General features: G+C 38.9%; 1 protein-coding gene across 1 annotated transcript in view; it reads right to left on the bottom strand.

The window, feature by feature from the left end:
* LOC138192500 (protocadherin-15-like) overlaps positions 1-15,882 on the bottom strand; it is a 191,945-nt gene extending 176,063 nt beyond the window's left edge. The window contains exon 1 of the mRNA XM_069139932.1: positions 15,501-15,882. The gene's annotated coding sequence lies outside the window, so the exon portion shown is untranslated. The remainder of the gene's footprint in view (positions 1-15,500) is intronic.
* Positions 15,883-18,874: the final 2,992 nt, after the last annotated feature.

Genomic DNA, 18,874 nt, shown 5'->3' with positions numbered 1-18,874 from the left:
TGTTTCCTGAAAAAGTGTGCATATCATGTGTTGCAAACTTTCATCAAAGCAAGCGAATTTGGTTACTGTGCGGTACCTGTTTAATGCAAATACGATTATGTCTTTCTTTTTTTATCGTGTTTTTACCTTTTGTGAAATGACTGTAACCAACTGATCTGGCAAGCTGCATTTTCAATCCCTGTGGCAAGAAAACGTGTTTATCCTCACATATGGAGAAATAAAATCACTTATTTCACTGAACCAAAAAGTCATTTTCTCTATTGAATGTCCTACCACTCACTGGTGAGGTAATGGGCCTTGACCATGTGCATTTACACGCTGCTGTCAACCAAGAGTGTCATATCCCACATGCAGCAAAAACACCAAATTCGTCATCTTGCCGAGTGTGAAACAAGATACAGAGGGCACACGAAAAGACTCCCCACACAAAAGGTGAAGGATTTCTGCCATGCAGAGCATAGTGCAGAAAAAAAATAGGACTTTTTTTTTTGCAATTTAATTGAGGCTCTCACATTAACTTCAAAGTGACAGAAGTAATTCCCACTCTTTGCTGGTGTTCATTTTCCCAAGATTTTTAGACCTTATCCTCTTCATTAAATACCCATGCCTCCTCATTCCCTTGAGCCTGTCATGTTCAAACAGTGCTCTCAGCTCTTTTCTAGACTGGATTAAGGAAATATTTTACATAAAATGTCAAAATAAGGAAAAAGACATGTGGACTCGGGATCATAGTGGTTAAAGTTGGGAGAGAAAATTATAATGAGGTACAGTAATTTTTCATTCTTCTTTTGTTTTAACTAAGGCCTACACTGCACTGTGCTGCTTCAAAGTTGAAACAGCTTGTACCAAGAAGAAACCTTGAAGCTTGCCTTGGAAAGGCAATTATAGGTACCAGGCTAATGTTCACCTCAGGGTGAAATTGCCTCATGTTTTCAGATATTTTGTGCCTTATTTTCATTGTGCTTTTAAAAGGTGAAGATTACATTTCTGCTACATGATAAGGGTAGTCATGGCCCTGAAAGTTAAGTTTAATAATAATAATTGCTCTTCCGCGAATCGCCACCTTAACGTGGTGGAGGGGTTTGAGTGGCTCAGTGACCCTGGTAGGGTCTCCCAAGGCAAACTGGTCTCAGGTGAGAGCCCAGACTAAGAGCGGTTCACAAAATCCAGATGAATAGCGGATCAGGGAAACCGGGGCACCCTCCCGTAGCCAGACCGAGGAGGTGAGCTCGCCGGCGAGCGTCTGGTGGCCAGGCCTTCGCCCATGGGGCCCGGTCGGGCTCAGCTCGAAGAAAGAACATGGAGCAGCCACCCTGTGGACCCACCACCCGCAGGGACAAGCATCGGGGTCGAAATAAACAATTGGTGGCACTAATTCTCCATTTATGTGACATTAAACTATAGCAGAAGATGGGCGTGCAACAAAACAATATCCTCAAGAGTGCCAGTGACACCTCGCATTGTGGAAAGTCATGTGGAAATAGTGATGGAAATATAACATTTTTGTTAGTTTCATGTGGCTATTTTTATACAGGTAAATGGAAACGAATTGAAAGATTATGCAGAATGATTGTAGTTGGCTCAAATAACTGCGATCAGGCAATTGTGTAATGATTGGGACAGACATATATAAAATCAATTCTGATTACTTGTTGCTCAACTACAAAAACAGAAATGCAAGATGATAGATATACTGTACATGCAATAACAATACTGGATTGCAGCATGGTTAAGGTGCGAGCGGAGGTCCATGTTATTGCTACTCTATGGTTTAGCCAGCAATAAATCTCAACATGTGTGTACCAACATGCCACAAAGTAGCAAAAACCCTAAAAGAAAATCTATGTATGCACAAAAAAATTACAGATGACCACCAACTGTCAGAAAACTGAAACCTGTCAACCAACATCCTCATATCATTGCAATGCAACAGTCCGATACAGCAGAACAAGTGTTTTTCTTTCCCTCTGACCCATTATTTGTCAATTTGTTAACAGAGAACTCACTCAATTCCTCCACACATACGTTTTCCTCTCCTGAGAATAACTATCGAATTATAGGCTTCTTTTCAGCAGCTGTCTGTATGTAAGTTAGCCTTTTCAAACTGAAAGGCCTGTAGTGAAATCTCATTATTCAGAGCAATGACACATACTCTGGTATTTCAGTCTACAAGCTCTCCAACAAGCAACCACTGTTACAGAGAGGAGGTTAATTAGTTGAAGGTGCCTTTAATTGACTGGCCGGATCACTCGTGACTCTCACTACCCTATTAACACTCCAGACACAGTAACAGGAGTTCACGAATCCAAGTGCAGTGTTGAAAAAAGCTCAACCTTATTCTTTTATTGAGCTATTTCACCTTACAACTTCCCACACACAGTCCCTAATCTTCAGTGCCTCGAGTGCTATTTTGAAAAAGAAAATCTGTGCTATTTAGATCTTAATAGAAGCATCAAGCACAATAGAAAACTGAAGCATGGCAGATGGTTTGTGTAGCCGTCAATAAATTGGATGCGACTCACAACAGGTGTGCAAAAAGTAAAGCACAAAGTGTTGCACTTCTTCTTTTCAAACAGTAACGATTTGCCTTACATTTGAAGGTCAACAATGAGCCAATAGTTCAGTTTTTCCCGGGTCTCTTCCTTATTCAAAGGCTGACCTCCCATTTTGTTTCTTTCGGGAAACTCGCATGACTCTCAAATTTTAATATGACGAACCATCTAAGACACACAATCGACACACTACATACAATGCAAACCCAAATGTCATTGTAACCTGGCAACCCACAACCTGATTTGAACAGCATGTGTAAAACTGCTCTCCTTGCAGGCAGGCAGTTGCCTGTGGTTTTTTAACTAGAAGGAGGCTGAGTGCTGCGTGAGAGAAAAAATAAGATATTGTGTCACTTCTAACTTTCTCTCTGAGTGATCATTTTACATGTAAATGTGGCTGAAATCACAGCCCAGCTGTTGCCTTTAAATTATGTGTATGATGCTTTTTCTAGAACTGTGGATATAAAATCTGAATTTTAGCAGAGCAGCAGCTTGGAAGTGACTGCTGGTTAACATGTCATACTTGTCCACCTGTCTGACAACAGAAACAGATACCTACGTAAATGAAAAATATCTTTATTGGGTATTCAGCTGCATTAAAATACAATATATGTGAGCGAGAGTAGAAGAGCAACCAGATGTAAAGGGCTGACACCATCTGACACTTGACAGAATGCAAATTGGATGATATGACACACAAACATGCGTATAAGTGCATGCCATCATGTAGCAACATTTAGCAGGTTTTCAAGTTCCCCCCTACCTCAAAAATAAAAACAAAAACAAAAAAAACCTTATTGTTGGTGAGGCATCTCGAAAAAGCCTCTTGCATGTGTCAGTGCCAAGAAAGTGGAGGACTGGCAACTTGATTGTAGGACCGATCCTTCTCAAACTACATCAATTTGAACCATTTATACATTGACAAAATACACGGGGAGGGGCAATAAACATTCAACATTTCCAACGTTTCCATTATGGATCTGTCTGATGGACAATGAGAATTTAAAAAAAAAAATGTTTTAATTCAATTTAAATCAGTGATATTCTTGTTGTAGACTAGAACGATCATTTATTTTCTGCAGTCTGACAATCATCAGTGAAGTGAACTCAATGTATTCAGTCTCCCTGACTGATAAAAGTAATCAATGACTACACAATATTTATTTAATCTGTTAAGGTTTCATGGTGCAAAATCAGATTGATGAAATTAACATCTCTAAACATAAAGTCTTTAAGACATCATTGTTGTTGACCCATCATCTAAATCAATCAGCTGTTAGATAAAGGGAAAGCTACGCATTTCCCATCATGCCTTCAGGTGTGAGTCGGTGGAGAGCAACTGTGGCACCTGAGTCCAAAAACTGCAGCCGCCTTGATCTCTTGATCTTGAGTGCATGACATCAGAGCAAGGCGGGGTCAAGTCAAGACTGAACTCAAAATGTCAGCAGGACACTTGTGCTGTAGGGTTTGCTCATCGTAGGGCGACTAATGGAGTATGTGTGGTAAAAATTAGGCGCTACATTTATTTCGATCAAGTCAAGCGCTACTATATTTGACCTGATTAGCAGCAGATGTCAAAACAATGACATCCCTTACTCATGATGAATAGGTTTAGTTTTTCAGGCCACATCAGTCACAAGAAAGCTTTGATTCATATTCAATTCAAGACTCACTAGAAAAGTGAGGGCCTTGTTGAAAAAGTGGCAAAGAACAAAGGATATGGAGAGGATATGTTCATTAAAAATACAGTAGTCCTTAGAAAATGTGACAGGAAAATCATAAAAGAGGCAAAATAAACCTTGTAAAGGAAAATTGCTCTTGAACAAAAAGCCTATATTGCAAGAAACTCATGAGGCAACAGTGAGTGGGCCTCCAATAGACTCATCTGAAATGAGGGGGCTTTATTCATTGTTAAGTAAATGTATGTACCTGCAGCTAAAAGCAACCGCAGCCTTCAGACTCATGCTGCATCTATTTTATGCATTAAATCATCAGTCTTATACATTCAGAATTATTTGCTCTCGTTCGACTTCACAATGGAAACAGATATAGGCAACTGTGATAAATTTGTTTCTTCTATCTATCAAACCACCATGGAGCACTTGGGTGGACAAAAGGACAAAAAAAGAGTGAAGCTACAACTTACATGGTTAAAAAGAAGATACACAATTTATCATAATATAGTCTACAGTGGGTCACATTTTGGTTGATTTTGAGGACCTACAATCAAAGAGATAAAAATCCTGTGATGTTTTTAAAATGCAAAATGAAGTTGAAAAAAGAAAGGAAATATGGTGCTAAGAGGTCTTTCTCTGCATGCAGCTAACAGCAGGATATTGTTTTCATGCAGAGGAGACCGACCCCCTCCAGCTAGAGGATTTTTTTTTTGAGACCATCCTCTCAAGAAAAGAATGACAGGACAAGTCATTTGTTCAAACAGCATAAAAAAATATTTACATTTGGGGCCAAAGCAGTAAAAAGTAAGTTTTCTTTTTACCAAGAAAGGTCTGAGTATTATGTTTTGGCAAAGTATATGTACTACAGCTCCTGTATGAATATTCGTTCTTCATTTTAAGTTAAATGTTACAGACACTAAAACGCACCAACACATCCTCATACCAAAACAACGGAGTAGGTCAATTTTCCAACAACTTCCAAAACAACATACAAGTTTTTATAGTGCCCTCTATAGGACCAACAGGTCCTGACATAAGTGAACTATCAGCAGCAGGTATACCTGACCTTATTCGTCATGGTAACAATAATAAATATATAGTTAATGTTGTGAAATGCTCACAGTTCTTGAGTAGCATGAGTTGCATTTCGTACATGGTGCAAGTTAAACACTTCACATAAGTTATGGGTGAAAGTCCCTATGGATGAAAGTTTGATCCATCCATCCATTCCCGACCTCGTCCCTATATATAATAAGACAAAAATCAACGGACTGAAAACTTGTTTGACATCTGAGACACTCAGAGACAGATCTCAATGAATACTGAAGACTGAACGCATCAGCCTCATTTTGCTGTAAACTGTTTGTGAAGCACAAGAGAGAGATGTCAAAACATCTAAGCATTACAAAGTCAAATGTGACTGCTATTAAAATAAATACTAATATATACAGATTAAATAACTCCAGCCAGGATGGAGCCCAATTTTAACTGCTAATTTAAGTTTGCAGCGAGTTTTACTGCAGTGATGGAAACTTGCTTTTCAAAGTTTTTACTTTTTATGTACAGCTCGGGTTTCAGTTCAATTTCAGTATGCAACACAGCTGTCACTGACCCTGCATGATTCACCTGTCTTGGGATTTTGGTTGAAATAATCATAATGATTCCTGACATGACTGAATTTGGTGAATTTTCACCCAAACTCCAGGCACTGGCTCAATACGAGTTCATCCTCAGTCTTTACAAGCTTAAAGGCTGAGAGGGTGTTCCTATAGCATGTGATGATACACAATTTATTTCACTATTCCAGGATCACATGAATCCCATCAATCACTATTCAATCCAAACTTCCGACAGTCAAATATATATATATAAATATTCTTTGCTTTGACTCTTCAATTTAGTGGAAATGGGCCTTCAAAAGAAAACCACTCACTGACTGGCAAAAAGAAGAAATTCTGACCCAATCATCTTGGTTGTCGGAAACCTTGTTTGACTTCCCACTGCTGAGTGCAAGTTGAGATCCTGTTCTTGATATAAAAAGGCTCCTAATGGCACAGCTCCAATGTACATTTCAGACATGATTTCAATTTATGAATAAAGCAGATGTCTCCAGTCATGAGAGGCACCAATCTTTCACTGACTTGCCTTCAGATTTTCAGACTTGCACCAGCAAAATGTACACTTAAATGAAATCAAAATCTCTTTGCTTCACTATATCATTCCCCTTAAGTACTTGGCGTGTCTTAGCATTGCTGTTAGTTGTTTGTAAACTTTGTTACGTCTGAAGTGCTAATGGCGAAGCAGAGGGTGGGTATTGTAAGTGTTGTCGTAAGCTATTCAGCAGAATAAATGTTCTTTAAAACTGCTTTGACCTTAACTGCATGTTTTGTATGCATATCAAGTCTTTGTTAATCGCCCTGTCTGGGGCAAAGTTATCAACAGTCAAATTAAAAGGCAGGACCAAGATCAGATATAACTACCATTTATATCTCGGATACAAATACAAACAGGCTCAGTAAACAACAAGAAGGCTCCCCTCCTATGCCGAACAGCGGTAGAAAGGAAATAGTAGAATGACTGAAAATACAAATTTATCATGCAAGATGTTGCTGAATGCAAACAAAACACCATCTTTTTTTTTTTCAAGATGCTCTGAAATGCCACAATGCTAAATTAGTTTAGATTTGCTTCTGAATCAGAAGCCCATTTCCTCTTTTGACATAATTGTAGATTAAGTCTTCTGAATTCAGTTTACATTTTACATTACTTTATTTAAAAAGTTATAAACATAAATTAAAATTGCACACTGCACGTCGGGGCCACATATTCCTGCTTGCAGTCGAATTTTTTTTCTCGATCTCGTCCTTATTCTTCTTAAAAAAAAAATTGGCGGCTTTAACATCTTCAAAAACCGATGAAAGTTGGTGCCTGATGCATGTGCAAAGTTTTATGAGGTTTGGAGCATTGTTTGACCTTAAACATCAACTTCCTGTGTCACGGCAAAACATTAAACTGAGCCGCATCGCCCTGGATATACTATATACCAGAAGTCTTCAACAGGGGGTCCGCGACCGCTAGGTACTGCAGGGGGTCGAGAAATGTTTGGTTGATGAGACAATTTTTCATATTTTTTTCCACCCAATTTTTTTTCCACAAATTAAAATGTCTTTAAATACACATTAACATGGATCCAACATATTGTAGTGGATGGATAAATGGAGGCAGAAGATGTTATCTTTCAGTCAGAAAAAAAAAGTTATTTTTTTTGAACGACATGCTGCAGCATGCCCTTTGGGTCACTTTTTGGACGCCACGCCACGGGCACACCGATCGACGAAAATGTATTATTTTCATAACTTTTAATTCCAAACATGTTAAGAGTGCAGATACTCAATTTCAAGTCGGTCTGACAAAATCTGTAGGAGGAGTTTGTTAAAGTATAACGTGTGAATCGCTGAAAATGGCGACTAAATTAAAAATGGCAGATTTCCTGTTGAGTTGATGTAATGGTGCGTAATGGGTTCTTCTTTGTCCCACCCAGTCGTGAGGTTTCAAGCATCCTTTGACCTTAAACATCAACTTCCTGTGTCACAGTGAAACATCAAACTTTGTCGCATCGCCACGGTGACACCCTTTGACAAAGTCGCACAAACTTCTCAATATTTCATCAACCAGAATTTAGGTTGAAGTGATCAAGCAGCTTGATGTAGCATGTGAAAGTATGAAAAGTGTAATTTCCAGTTGCCAGCAGCTGGCGCTATGACTGTGAGCAAATATTACTATGCAGGTGTCTTCAGGGTCGGACTGTTATCATACATGTAATGTCTGGAGACGGTCAGTCAGTGTACATAAGATTTACAGCAATTTGTAGTTTCATGGCTAGACGCTCCAAATGGCTGCCACGCCACGGGCACATGCATTGACGAAAACAAATTATTTTAACAACTTTTAATCACAAACATTTAAAGAGTGCACAGAAAAAATGTCAAGTTGGTCCGGACAAATCCCTAGTTCGTTAAAGTACAGCATGTGCGAATCGCCGAAAATGGCGACTAAATTAAAAATGCCGGACTTCCTGTTGAGTTGACGTAATGGTGCATCGTAACTTTTTGGTACGTCTAGGTGTGATACACATGTCCACCAAATTTCATGCATGTAGGTAAATGTAGCCGCTGGGGCATCTCTTTAGCCATTTGGCCACGCCAACTCGCGCCTCCACTAGAATACGACATTTTTCGCCGGTAGAGATGTGTGTACCAACTTTCAGAAGTTTTTGAATATGATTAAGCCACCAAAATTGCAGTTCTTTGACGAGAAAAATAAGGAACGAGAATAATAATTCCTTGGATAACAATAGTGACACGTCCATAATGTCACACATTGGTTTATGAAGGGCTGTTTTGAAGCCTCGCTGTCGGCATTTCGGCCGTTGCCATCTTGGTTTTTTGGAGCTAGAATTGACCATAATTGGATGAGCTGGGGAGCAGCGAAGGGTGGATCTGACTGAGAACCCAAGGACATTATGCCCCCCCCCCCATCTATACCAGAATTCACCTCATGACACCAGAACATCTTGTGAAAGAATTTATTGACTTGAAGGCACTTCTGCATTGGCTTAACTTTTCCAACCCAGAAACTATGTCCATTTGAACGTACAGTTGATGACTGACCCATAAATAAATTTGATTGGCTGTCAATTAACCAGTAGGAACCAGAACTATAGTTCATTGTAAATCAAGGAGTTGAGCCAATGTAGAGAGGTTAATCAAGTCAACACAAGTCCAAAATAATTACTCCTCAATAGCACTACTTGGAACTTTAAGGCTACAAGTGTTTGTTTATTTATTTTAAATTGTAATAAAACAATTTTAGGGGATCTATGGGTTAAAGTATAATCAGTGAAGTGTTGCCTAAAATCGCACAACCTGTGATTGCCTTGAAGCTCCATAGCATTGTGTGCATCTTACTATTTTTAGGCCCTAAATAGATATTCAAGGAGGTGTGTGTGTGTGTGTGTGTGTGTGTGTGTGTGTGTGTGTGTGTGTGTGTGTGTGTGTGTGTGTGTGTGTGTGTGTGTGTTCAAGAGAGACAGCAAGAAGAGCCTGAGAATTTTGAAATGCTTTATTGGTGAGGTAGGGGGGTGGATCTGCTTCATCCCTCTGAGACTAAAATCCTTAGCAGGTTGCCTTGGGTCTTGGTGTCTTTTTTTTTCCCATGATATTACCAACACTGTAACCTAGATGTTTGAAACTGTTGTAAATTCTGAATTGATACATTTCAGCTTGAGCATCATTATGCTGACACTTAAATTGAATTGTTGCTTCTCCTGGTGAGCTTCTTTGAGTGCATAGCTCCAACACCAGCACCAGGCTTGTCAGGTTTTGAATTCATAGACTGCATCCTTGGGTTTACAAGTATCTCATATATAATTAATATATATATATATATATATATATATATATATATATATATATATATATATATTGCAAGTTAATAGTAACTTAAAGCTGAATATTTTGACATTGCCTATTGTAAATATCAAATAATTGCATGTAGTGTAAAAGGGCTTTGTTAAAGTGACAAACACAGATTATAATCAATTGAGTCGTCAGCTCTGCAGATCATGTTAACATCATTACTGAAACTGAAGGTCCTGGTTTTCATTAGCGCATGAATTGTACAGTTAAACAAGCCCTCCAGCAAAATAAGTTGGTGGTCGTCATGGCAACAGTAAATGCAATTTTAAAAAACTTTCTTAATCCTGGGTTGGAAATAGGAAGCAAACAGCGGTTTCCTCCATCCAAGTCTGCTGCAATATTTATCCATCAACCCTAACCGGTCTACTCCTAAAAACTGATATAGATGTCATCTGAACGGCGTCACTTCTCTGGCCCACATTCAAAAAAAGGATCCTTCTTGACTTTCCAGTACCATTACTTGGCACATTACATACCACTACTACATGATGGAGTGTTAAGAGGACGTGACCATTTATAGATAAGTCAAAGGTTATTTGATGACAAGAAACCCGAGACACCAGATAGTCCTTGTTGACACAATCGCTTGACGTCGCCTTACTTTAAGATGTCACTGCAGGTCATAATAAGCTCCTTGCAAAAAAAAATTTAAAAAATGGGATAATATATTTTGGAGAAGAAAGTGTCATTCAGTTTTGGATTCACTCTCTAAACTGCTCTAAACCCAGCACCAAAAAGCAAAGACAAAATTAGCAACTGGCTGGTTAGTGTAGTGAAGCATTGAGCAGCTGAAGAGCCAAATATCTTCCTCCTCAGGAGGAAAGTAAAAATTGGACTTATATTTGCCATTTGGGTTGCCAGAAACACAACTATATGCCTGCTAACACGGTAGCCATAACTACTCTATACAGTGATAACATTATGTTCATTTGGTGTTAACAGCTCATTGCCCCCAAGTTTCTAAAAGTCAATAACTGCAGTTTTAAAGATAAACCAAATAGAACATTTTTAACAAGTCTATAAAAAATTATGATGTCCATTTCATAGTTATACCTCCAACACGATAAAATGTGTTTTGCTGTAGTTTTAAACTATACTGGTAAGTATGAAATTCTTTAATTCACATATTTTTGTAGCAAGCAATAGAGCAAAGATATCACAGAAAGATAGTCTGAAAAGTGGTTGCTGTAAAGTTTGCAAAATATCATCTCGTTAAATTGTAGGTCAGAGAGGGTCCATGCAATCATCTGGCAAGGTAAACTTACAGAACATGTATTATAAACTGCCACACCAGCCAAAAGATCAATACTCGTACTATAGTGTGAAATTATAACATGGCAACAGTTTTACCTGTCCACACCTACATGTGCAACTAATGTTCAGTCGAGTCATTATCATAGTATGGTAATTCACTTCTTTCCTCTGTATTTGCTTTTTGTACAGACGTATTTATTTGGAGCTGGGGCAAATATTGATTTATGCTAATATAATTTCACTCAGCAAGCATATGGACACTTGCAAACATCCTTACAAATTACAAAACCAATCTGCATGTCTTCTCTGAAATGGTATCCCCTCAAAACTGAAGTGGACAGTGGCTCCTGGAGCAAAAGTTAAAAATGAAGAATTTCATATGAAGGCAGCTGCAAAAAGGAGATAATGCTTGATGATAATTAATAGGTTAACTTGAGTAATACTGATGCACCGGTTGGATTTTGCTTATTAAACGGACAGTGATAGAAAGGCAAGTAACAAACAAGATATTTCAGCCTCTACCTAGTCACTGACTCAACTAGCAAAGGCCAAGATATCAACAGCAGGATGACTGTCAATTTTAGCTTCAGCAGATGATGTAATATTTAAGACAGCACTGCAGCTTCACACTGGGAAGAAACACCATTATGCAGCTTCTTTACTACTCAGACACAACCAGAGCTGTGCATTTGCAAGAATCTGGTGATACAATGTTATGATCAAATAAATCAAAAACATTTTTAAATCTAAAATGGTCATCGTATAAGAAACACACCGCCATATGCAAATAATCCGAATTTTAAAAAGTGTTCTTTTTAATGCAATCAGAACAGTAGGATCTGCATTAGCATTTATCACAGTCTCTGTAACATCCAACATCATGGCACTACTTATAGTATAACCTGAGCAAAGGAACTTCACATGTAAACTATGAATTAAAAATGAATACTGTATTTTTGAGAACCGACACAGATTCACAAAACATAATATTGCAATAGTCAAGTGTATTGATAGAACTGATGAGCGACTCATCTTAAGGAAAGGTTAAATTTAGCTTACACTCATTCATACTGGGGAGCAAATCAGCACAACTCTTGTTCCTCTCTTGACTGTTAAACTTCTTAAAGACACTGAGGTAATAATCTTTACAGGAATGAACTTCATATTTAACTGATATTTTCTCAGAGACCAGTGATTCAAAAGCTCAGCATTCCTAAACATACCTATCTAACACTTAAAGCTTCGCTCTCTCATCAAGACTGTTTCCAAGCAGTCGTCACTGTAGTCGACATTCAGAGATTTAACAGGAGGGTGAAAGCGCAAGAGCTGAATAACAAATTGCCCCTCAGCATTCTGTTAGATTATACTGGAGATAATCTGATTGTGCTCCCTCCTCCAATGAGGTCTGTCTGTTTACCGAATCTAAGAAAAAAGGAGATTCAAGGCATTCATAAAGAAATTATTTCATAAACCTGCTACCAAGTACAAACAGTTGTTATCTGAGAGAAAGGGAACAGCATGAACAGAACTAGTCTTTGTGTTTGATAGTGACAAGAAAAGAGAGATAAGTAGAAGGAAACAAATATGACACGGAAAAGAAGAGAGTGTGTGCAGTGCATCCATATGCATGGTTTTTCATATTCATATCAAACTCCCTTTCCATTAATTTTTTGACTATTGGTGTTGCCACATGGAGATAACTTATATGCAATAATCTTCTCCCTTCATGCTTCAGTGGAGACCCGGGCACAGTTTTCTACTACAGCTACTGGTCACGACGGTTATTCAAGCTCTACTATGACCTAATACAGCTACAAGCTTTTGGCGATAAATTTACAAGACTTCAAGACTGAGCTGATGAAATCCACCTCATGGGTCCTTCCAAAATGAAAGAAAAATGTATTCACTGACTCTTGACTGTTTTATTGTCATTGTTCTATAATCAATTTACCAGGAGACAAAACTGGACAAAACTCTCGATGAAAAACTCTATAGTTTTTGGCCATGGAATCTCACAACACATAGCCAAAAATGTGCATCAATATCTTACATTGAGAGCAATTAGTTAAAACCTATTTAACACTGTACAGGATAGGAGAGGATGGAGAGAAACTCTGAACTATCTTCTTACTTATTCCAGTGTAATCTTTAAAATAACAGTACGCTTTTTATAGTTCCATTTTAGGGTTCATTAAGTATATAAATGGGCAGTGATTTTTACAGCAAGTAGCAGTACATTAAGGTGTAAAGTAAGGTTCAATAGCTAAAAGGTGTGAAAAAACATATTCTGAGCTGGGAGAGAAATCTTCCTACTGCAGCCACTTGTAAACTTTTGCACTTCAGTGTGTCAACTTCCATGGCACTCTTCAAAAGTTACCCTTATTTGTTCATATTTTCAGATAAATGTCTTCGTTATGCCCCCTGTGGTTGTTCCTTACTGCTTATTTCCTTTCCCTTTTCCCCCCAAAAAAGAAGCGACTACAGCCTTGATAATTTCTACCTAACACAGAGCACAAGCAGCCATTAGCGCTTGCTACTGTTTTTTTTGGAGCAGGGATCCTCTCGGTTACTTCTTTATTTCCCAAAGCAATGGAGGATCTGTCTCTCTCACCGGGCCTGGACAGAATACTGCAGAGCACTGCAATTTCACGCACCCACGACAGATAAATCTTTCTGCTTGGCTGGCCATGAATCGTTTACAGACTACGTGGCCACACAGTGTGGCACTGTTGCACCTGATGTTAGAGAGGCTGCACCCTTTGAAACTTCGAGATGCAACTGTCTATGTTAAAAACTCCAAGAGCAAGTCAGGTATTATTTTGATAAATATGCATTGAATTACAATTCTATTTAAAGTACATGTGGCTCTAAGAAGGTAAAATAGAGAATTGAAATACCACAGACACTTGTGATAAGGCAATGGAATACAAGCTAAATCAATAAAATATCAAATTAGAGGCTATATATTTTTTTATCTTTTGGATTTACTTGAGTAGCTGTCACGGTATGCAAACACATACAGACTATCTGCCTTTACAGTGAGGACATCTCTTTAACCTTCAATACATTGACCTTTACTTTCTTTTCAAGATGGTTTTCAATCGCCTTACATACACCTCAATCATCAGACGCGATCCCACTGAGTGAGCCATGACAATGGGCTGCCTATGGAGTAGGACACAGGCAGAATATCAATGGAGTCTCTCTGGCCTGAGCTGCGCTACTCTTCATCTCTCATTTCCCAAATGTGCGCCTCTGGAAAGAACAGGCCCAACCCTAGACTGATGAAGACATCCTGCAGCAATGCTTTTTAAATATTCCCTGCACACTTCTAGGGCACTACCCAAACCTGTGGCTGTTGAAATCTGTCCACATAAAATAACACAACATGGAGGAGAAGAGATTTCTCAACCCATCCTTCACAAAACAGGATAAAAGAGTCACAAGGCTGTTCTTGATGCTTACTGTGAGCAGGCACTATGCACATAGTACAGAATAAAGTATCAATATATTTCATATCACTGACCCAATCCTGTCATGAATACAAGACAATCCACAGTAAGCAACAATGACACAGATAAAGTGAAATTAAAACATATGTCAGCCTCTAGCAATAACAGGGGGCTCTGAAAACATAACATAACATAACATAACATAACCCATACAGTGGTCGCACTACACTGACCCGAGCAGTCTTCCTCAGAATACTTGTTGCAGAGGGGAGGGGGGTTCACATTCAGGCTTTTCTATAGCAAACATATGACAATGGCTTTAGTGCTCATACAGATGTATAGACGGATAGACTGCCGTTAAAGGCATGTACAATGCTGTGAGCTTTCTGTACACTCAGCTGTTGGGTCAGAAGAGACTGCACGTGCACTAGAAATTGGAAATTCTGTCAGTGTGATGCAGAGACAGTCTAATGTACAAGCCAGCATCATTTCATTGTTCATTTTCTTTGCAGAATAAATGCCATGTTCTTCAATGTGTTTTCATTTTTGTTGAACCCAAAACTAAAGATGCCTCTTTTGGCTCTTGGCAAATAATTGATGCACGATCCAAATCACGTGTTCCTTAAATTGTGGCACTCCAAAGAAGAAACCACAACATTAACGATATAGGTCAAAACATTTCATAATAATGTTGCCAAACATGCGTTCACGCAGAATAAAAACACGAATCCTTCAACTATTGATCGTTTCTGAAGGGGTTCACATTCTGCAAATTGCTTTAGCCCTCGTGCGTATGGAGCGTTGGATCGACAGAGCGTTCGAGTAACCTGGCGTGTTAAGCTTGTAAAATATGGTGCTTGGACCTTGTATAATGTGCAGTGTGAATAATAACCCCCTGCACTAAACACTTTGCAGGTCGTTTTCGATGATGTTATTTAAAAAATAAAGGCGATGGCACCTGCGCGTAACAGGATCAAACAGAGGATATCAAACATAAATTGTTGTGCGCCCAGGGAGAATTTCTCGGCGCAACTTCACACAATTAATCCAAACAGCGGAAAACTCAGCACTGATAAATTATTTCCTTACCTCACAGGCGCACCCGCTGTATTCCAAGTGCACCAAAGGTCATTCCAGAGGACAAGATATAGGAGTGATGAGAAGTAGGTTAGACTGCACAATACCTAATCCTGTTCTTAGTGTCCTTCAATTGTCTTCAACCCCTTAATCTTCAAAACGAGGGGGGTCGGAGCCTTGCGGGGTGCTCGGAGACTCCGTTTATAATCTCACCATTTACAATGCGTGTGGCTCACTTTCTCTTGTTTAGATGTCAGACAAAGTTGCCCAGGTTTATCTCACAAACGCAGGAGATCCTGCGCAAAAAAAAAAATGTACATCCCTCGATGCAAAAGTACGAGAGGCCGGCGCGGTCTTCAGAGATGCAGTTTGCATACCATTCCTGACAGGTGGCAAGTCCAACTACCCGCTGAAGTGATTCACACATCATCTGGGGGATGTGGAGACGGTCGAAGCCATAAAAGCGGTTCCCCGGGAAGATTAACCCATGGGTTGTGCTGCTTTTTACCCACTTCCTCTTTTCTTGCGCTCTGGCGCCACCCAAAGTTGTGCTGGAGCTTTTTATCCACAGTCAGTGCTGTCTTCGAGTTCATGCAGCCCCCTTCAAACTAAATTAGGCCATGCACCTTAATTTGACAACATGGAGATTATAAAACACACTTCCAGTTTTATTCTATATCATTTGGTGCAGAATTTGGTATTTAATTTGATTCTCATAATAATCAGTTCAGGGCATCTAATGAATTAAATATCAGTGACATGAAACCAATCCAAATCGTTCTGCAGCCTCCACTGAACACACTCATTACAGCCAATGTTGACAATTTATATGAAAAACACCCCAGCGTGTGGGTCTTTACCATGTCAGAGTGGTGCTTGTATCATTTTCCTGATGGTAATTCTAAACCTGCAAGACTGCCACACAGTTCTTCACAATGTTTCCACTTTCAGCCATCACCTGACTGCCACACCCACTTGCACTTGATCCAAATTACCCAATCAGCTCCTGAGCAAAAAGGCTTTCCCTCGTTTTTAAGTCTGGTCCTATTGTTAACCTCTGTCTTCTCTTTTATTTGAATCTTTCATGTTTGAAATGGTCACTTGTTTTTCAACCCAGTTTTAAATAACCAACACATTAATTTAGTTTTTCACTTAATCTGCCTGACCCAATATCCTGCATTTAACCTTAAAAGTAGAGACCTCAGGCTGTGGAACATTTGATCACCTTGATAGTTCATTGCTTTTCCCTTTTTCTTGTGAATTGTATATTGTGTTACAACACTGCTGTGCAAGTCTGCTAGAAAATAATGCATTACCTGTATTTGGCGGTCTCATAAAGCCCAGTTGTAAAACATGGTCAAATGCAATGGATTTTCATTTTCTTTATATCTGATATTGGTTTAAGAGTTATTTTTTTATGCTGCACTACACCTCAAAGATCCCAAAGAGATGTTAGATTTCTGTTTTTTTTTCCGGTTCTTCATTGTTATTTCTATTTGTCACCTCCATTAAAATGTGAAGTATATTTTGTTGAAAAGGGAGGGGTTTCCACTTTAAAATCATCTTGTGGTTTAATAAAGTTAGAAGATGAAAATCAAAGAAAAGAAAAATATTGTTTTTTACTCATAAGGTAGTGGTGTTATGACCCAAAACAATGAGATATTAAAGCCAGTGTTAACAAAACATGAGTCCAATACCAATACCAGCAACACTGAGCCTTTCCAATGTGTCAATTTGTTTAGACCAATTACACATTTCCAGGTAGTCTGTTTTCAAAAATATACTGTATGTCTGCAGGCTGTTGCTTCTTATTGGCAAATTGGAGAGAATGAGTTGTCAGATTCTACTCCTGTAGCACAAATAGCAACTGTTTTGTGACAATATTGAATTAATGTTTGATTAAGAAGGAAATGTGTTTTTATGTTCCATATTTGTAAGTGTTGACAATCTGCTTAGTATCTATATCCATCAGAGAGGATTGGGAAGATCAGCTGCGAATTGTTCCTGCACTTTACCATAAATCTCGCTAAGCAGAGTGAAAACAGTTTCAGTATCAAGTGCATTAGACGGAAATGCTGAATCTGCGTGCGAGACTGTATAGTAAAAAATGCCTATATGTAAAGTCTGCCCTGAATTTATGCCACACTGATCCCATGTAAGCTCTGATCTGCAAATTCCTAACTTCCAGCCTGCTTTTATGCAAATGCATCAGCATTTTTTTAATGGTTTCTTCTCTCAACTTTGGATTTTCCTGCTGAGAAAGAGAAGATCGGCTCTTACCCTAAGTACAAAATCAAGAATAATATATGAATGAGCACAGTTGGGGTCATAGGTCACCTGCAAAAGGGAAAAAGGCTCTAGTATCGGAGAAAGGAAAACATTAGTAATTTTGAATTAAAAGTATCAAAATTGAAAGGGGGGCAATGGCCCATTGTTTTCCTACAACTCCTGGACCAAAACGTCTGTATACAGTGCATGTTAACAGCTGTTAAAAAAAAAAAAAAAAAAACAGTAAATTAACTACCAGGAGAGATAAAAGGAGAAGCTAACAATTATAATGAAATAAGACAGGCAAGCAGCTGTGGCCTAGAGGTCAAGAAGCAGGTCTTGGGAATGAAGTGTCACTGGTTTGATTCTTTTGGACAGGCAAGGAAAAACAGCTTCCCATGCTTCGGATGTATGTACGTTCTCTGTCTTGGCTGGGTTAAATGTAGCAGTCAAATTCCTGTGTGTAGAAACTGGCAAATAGACTCAAAATGAGCACCAAGATGCTTAAATAGACCACAAAGATGCATAAAACATCACAAAGACATTCAAAATGACCACAAAGAGATGCAAAACAACCACAAAGAGATTGAAAAATGGCTACAAAGAGAAACTGACTACAAAGAGAATCAAAATGACCTCAAAGACACGCAAATCGACTACAAAGAGATACAACACAGGTATTTGTTGGATTTGATATGTAAGAGAGGCAGAGGGCACGGTTATGTGTCCAGGGGCCCACTGTTTTACAATTCAACCGTGGCTGTACACTATGTCTCCCTCGTTAACCTGCCATCCCCCCTCTCCATCCCCTAGTAGCAGAGAGAGTGCAGCTGCAGAAGGGTTGTTTAGTTGAATGTGTTAGTCAAGTCTGCCTCACTCATTGATCCTTTATCTGATTGAGGTTTCTACAAAATAAAAATGCATGGCCGTGACCATGGCTCTGAAATATCAGTAGACTAACTATGCTGTGTATTGATAAGTCACATTGTGTTAATAAATGCTCCTTGTGGGCCAATCCACAAGTTGAAATTAACACATCAAACACTAATTTTATTCACAACGATGCCCCAGTCTGCTCCCGATTCAGAAGCTTCTAAACACCCCTGAAAAGCAGATCA

The sequence above is a fragment of the Embiotoca jacksoni genome, unplaced genomic scaffold, assembly GCF_022577435.1.
Source record: "Embiotoca jacksoni isolate LCO1_2020_lvr unplaced genomic scaffold, fEmbJac1.0.p SCAF_87, whole genome shotgun sequence".
Classification (NCBI taxonomy): domain Eukaryota; kingdom Metazoa; phylum Chordata; class Actinopteri; family Embiotocidae; genus Embiotoca; species Embiotoca jacksoni.
This window is presented reverse-complemented; position numbering and strand designations above follow the sequence as displayed.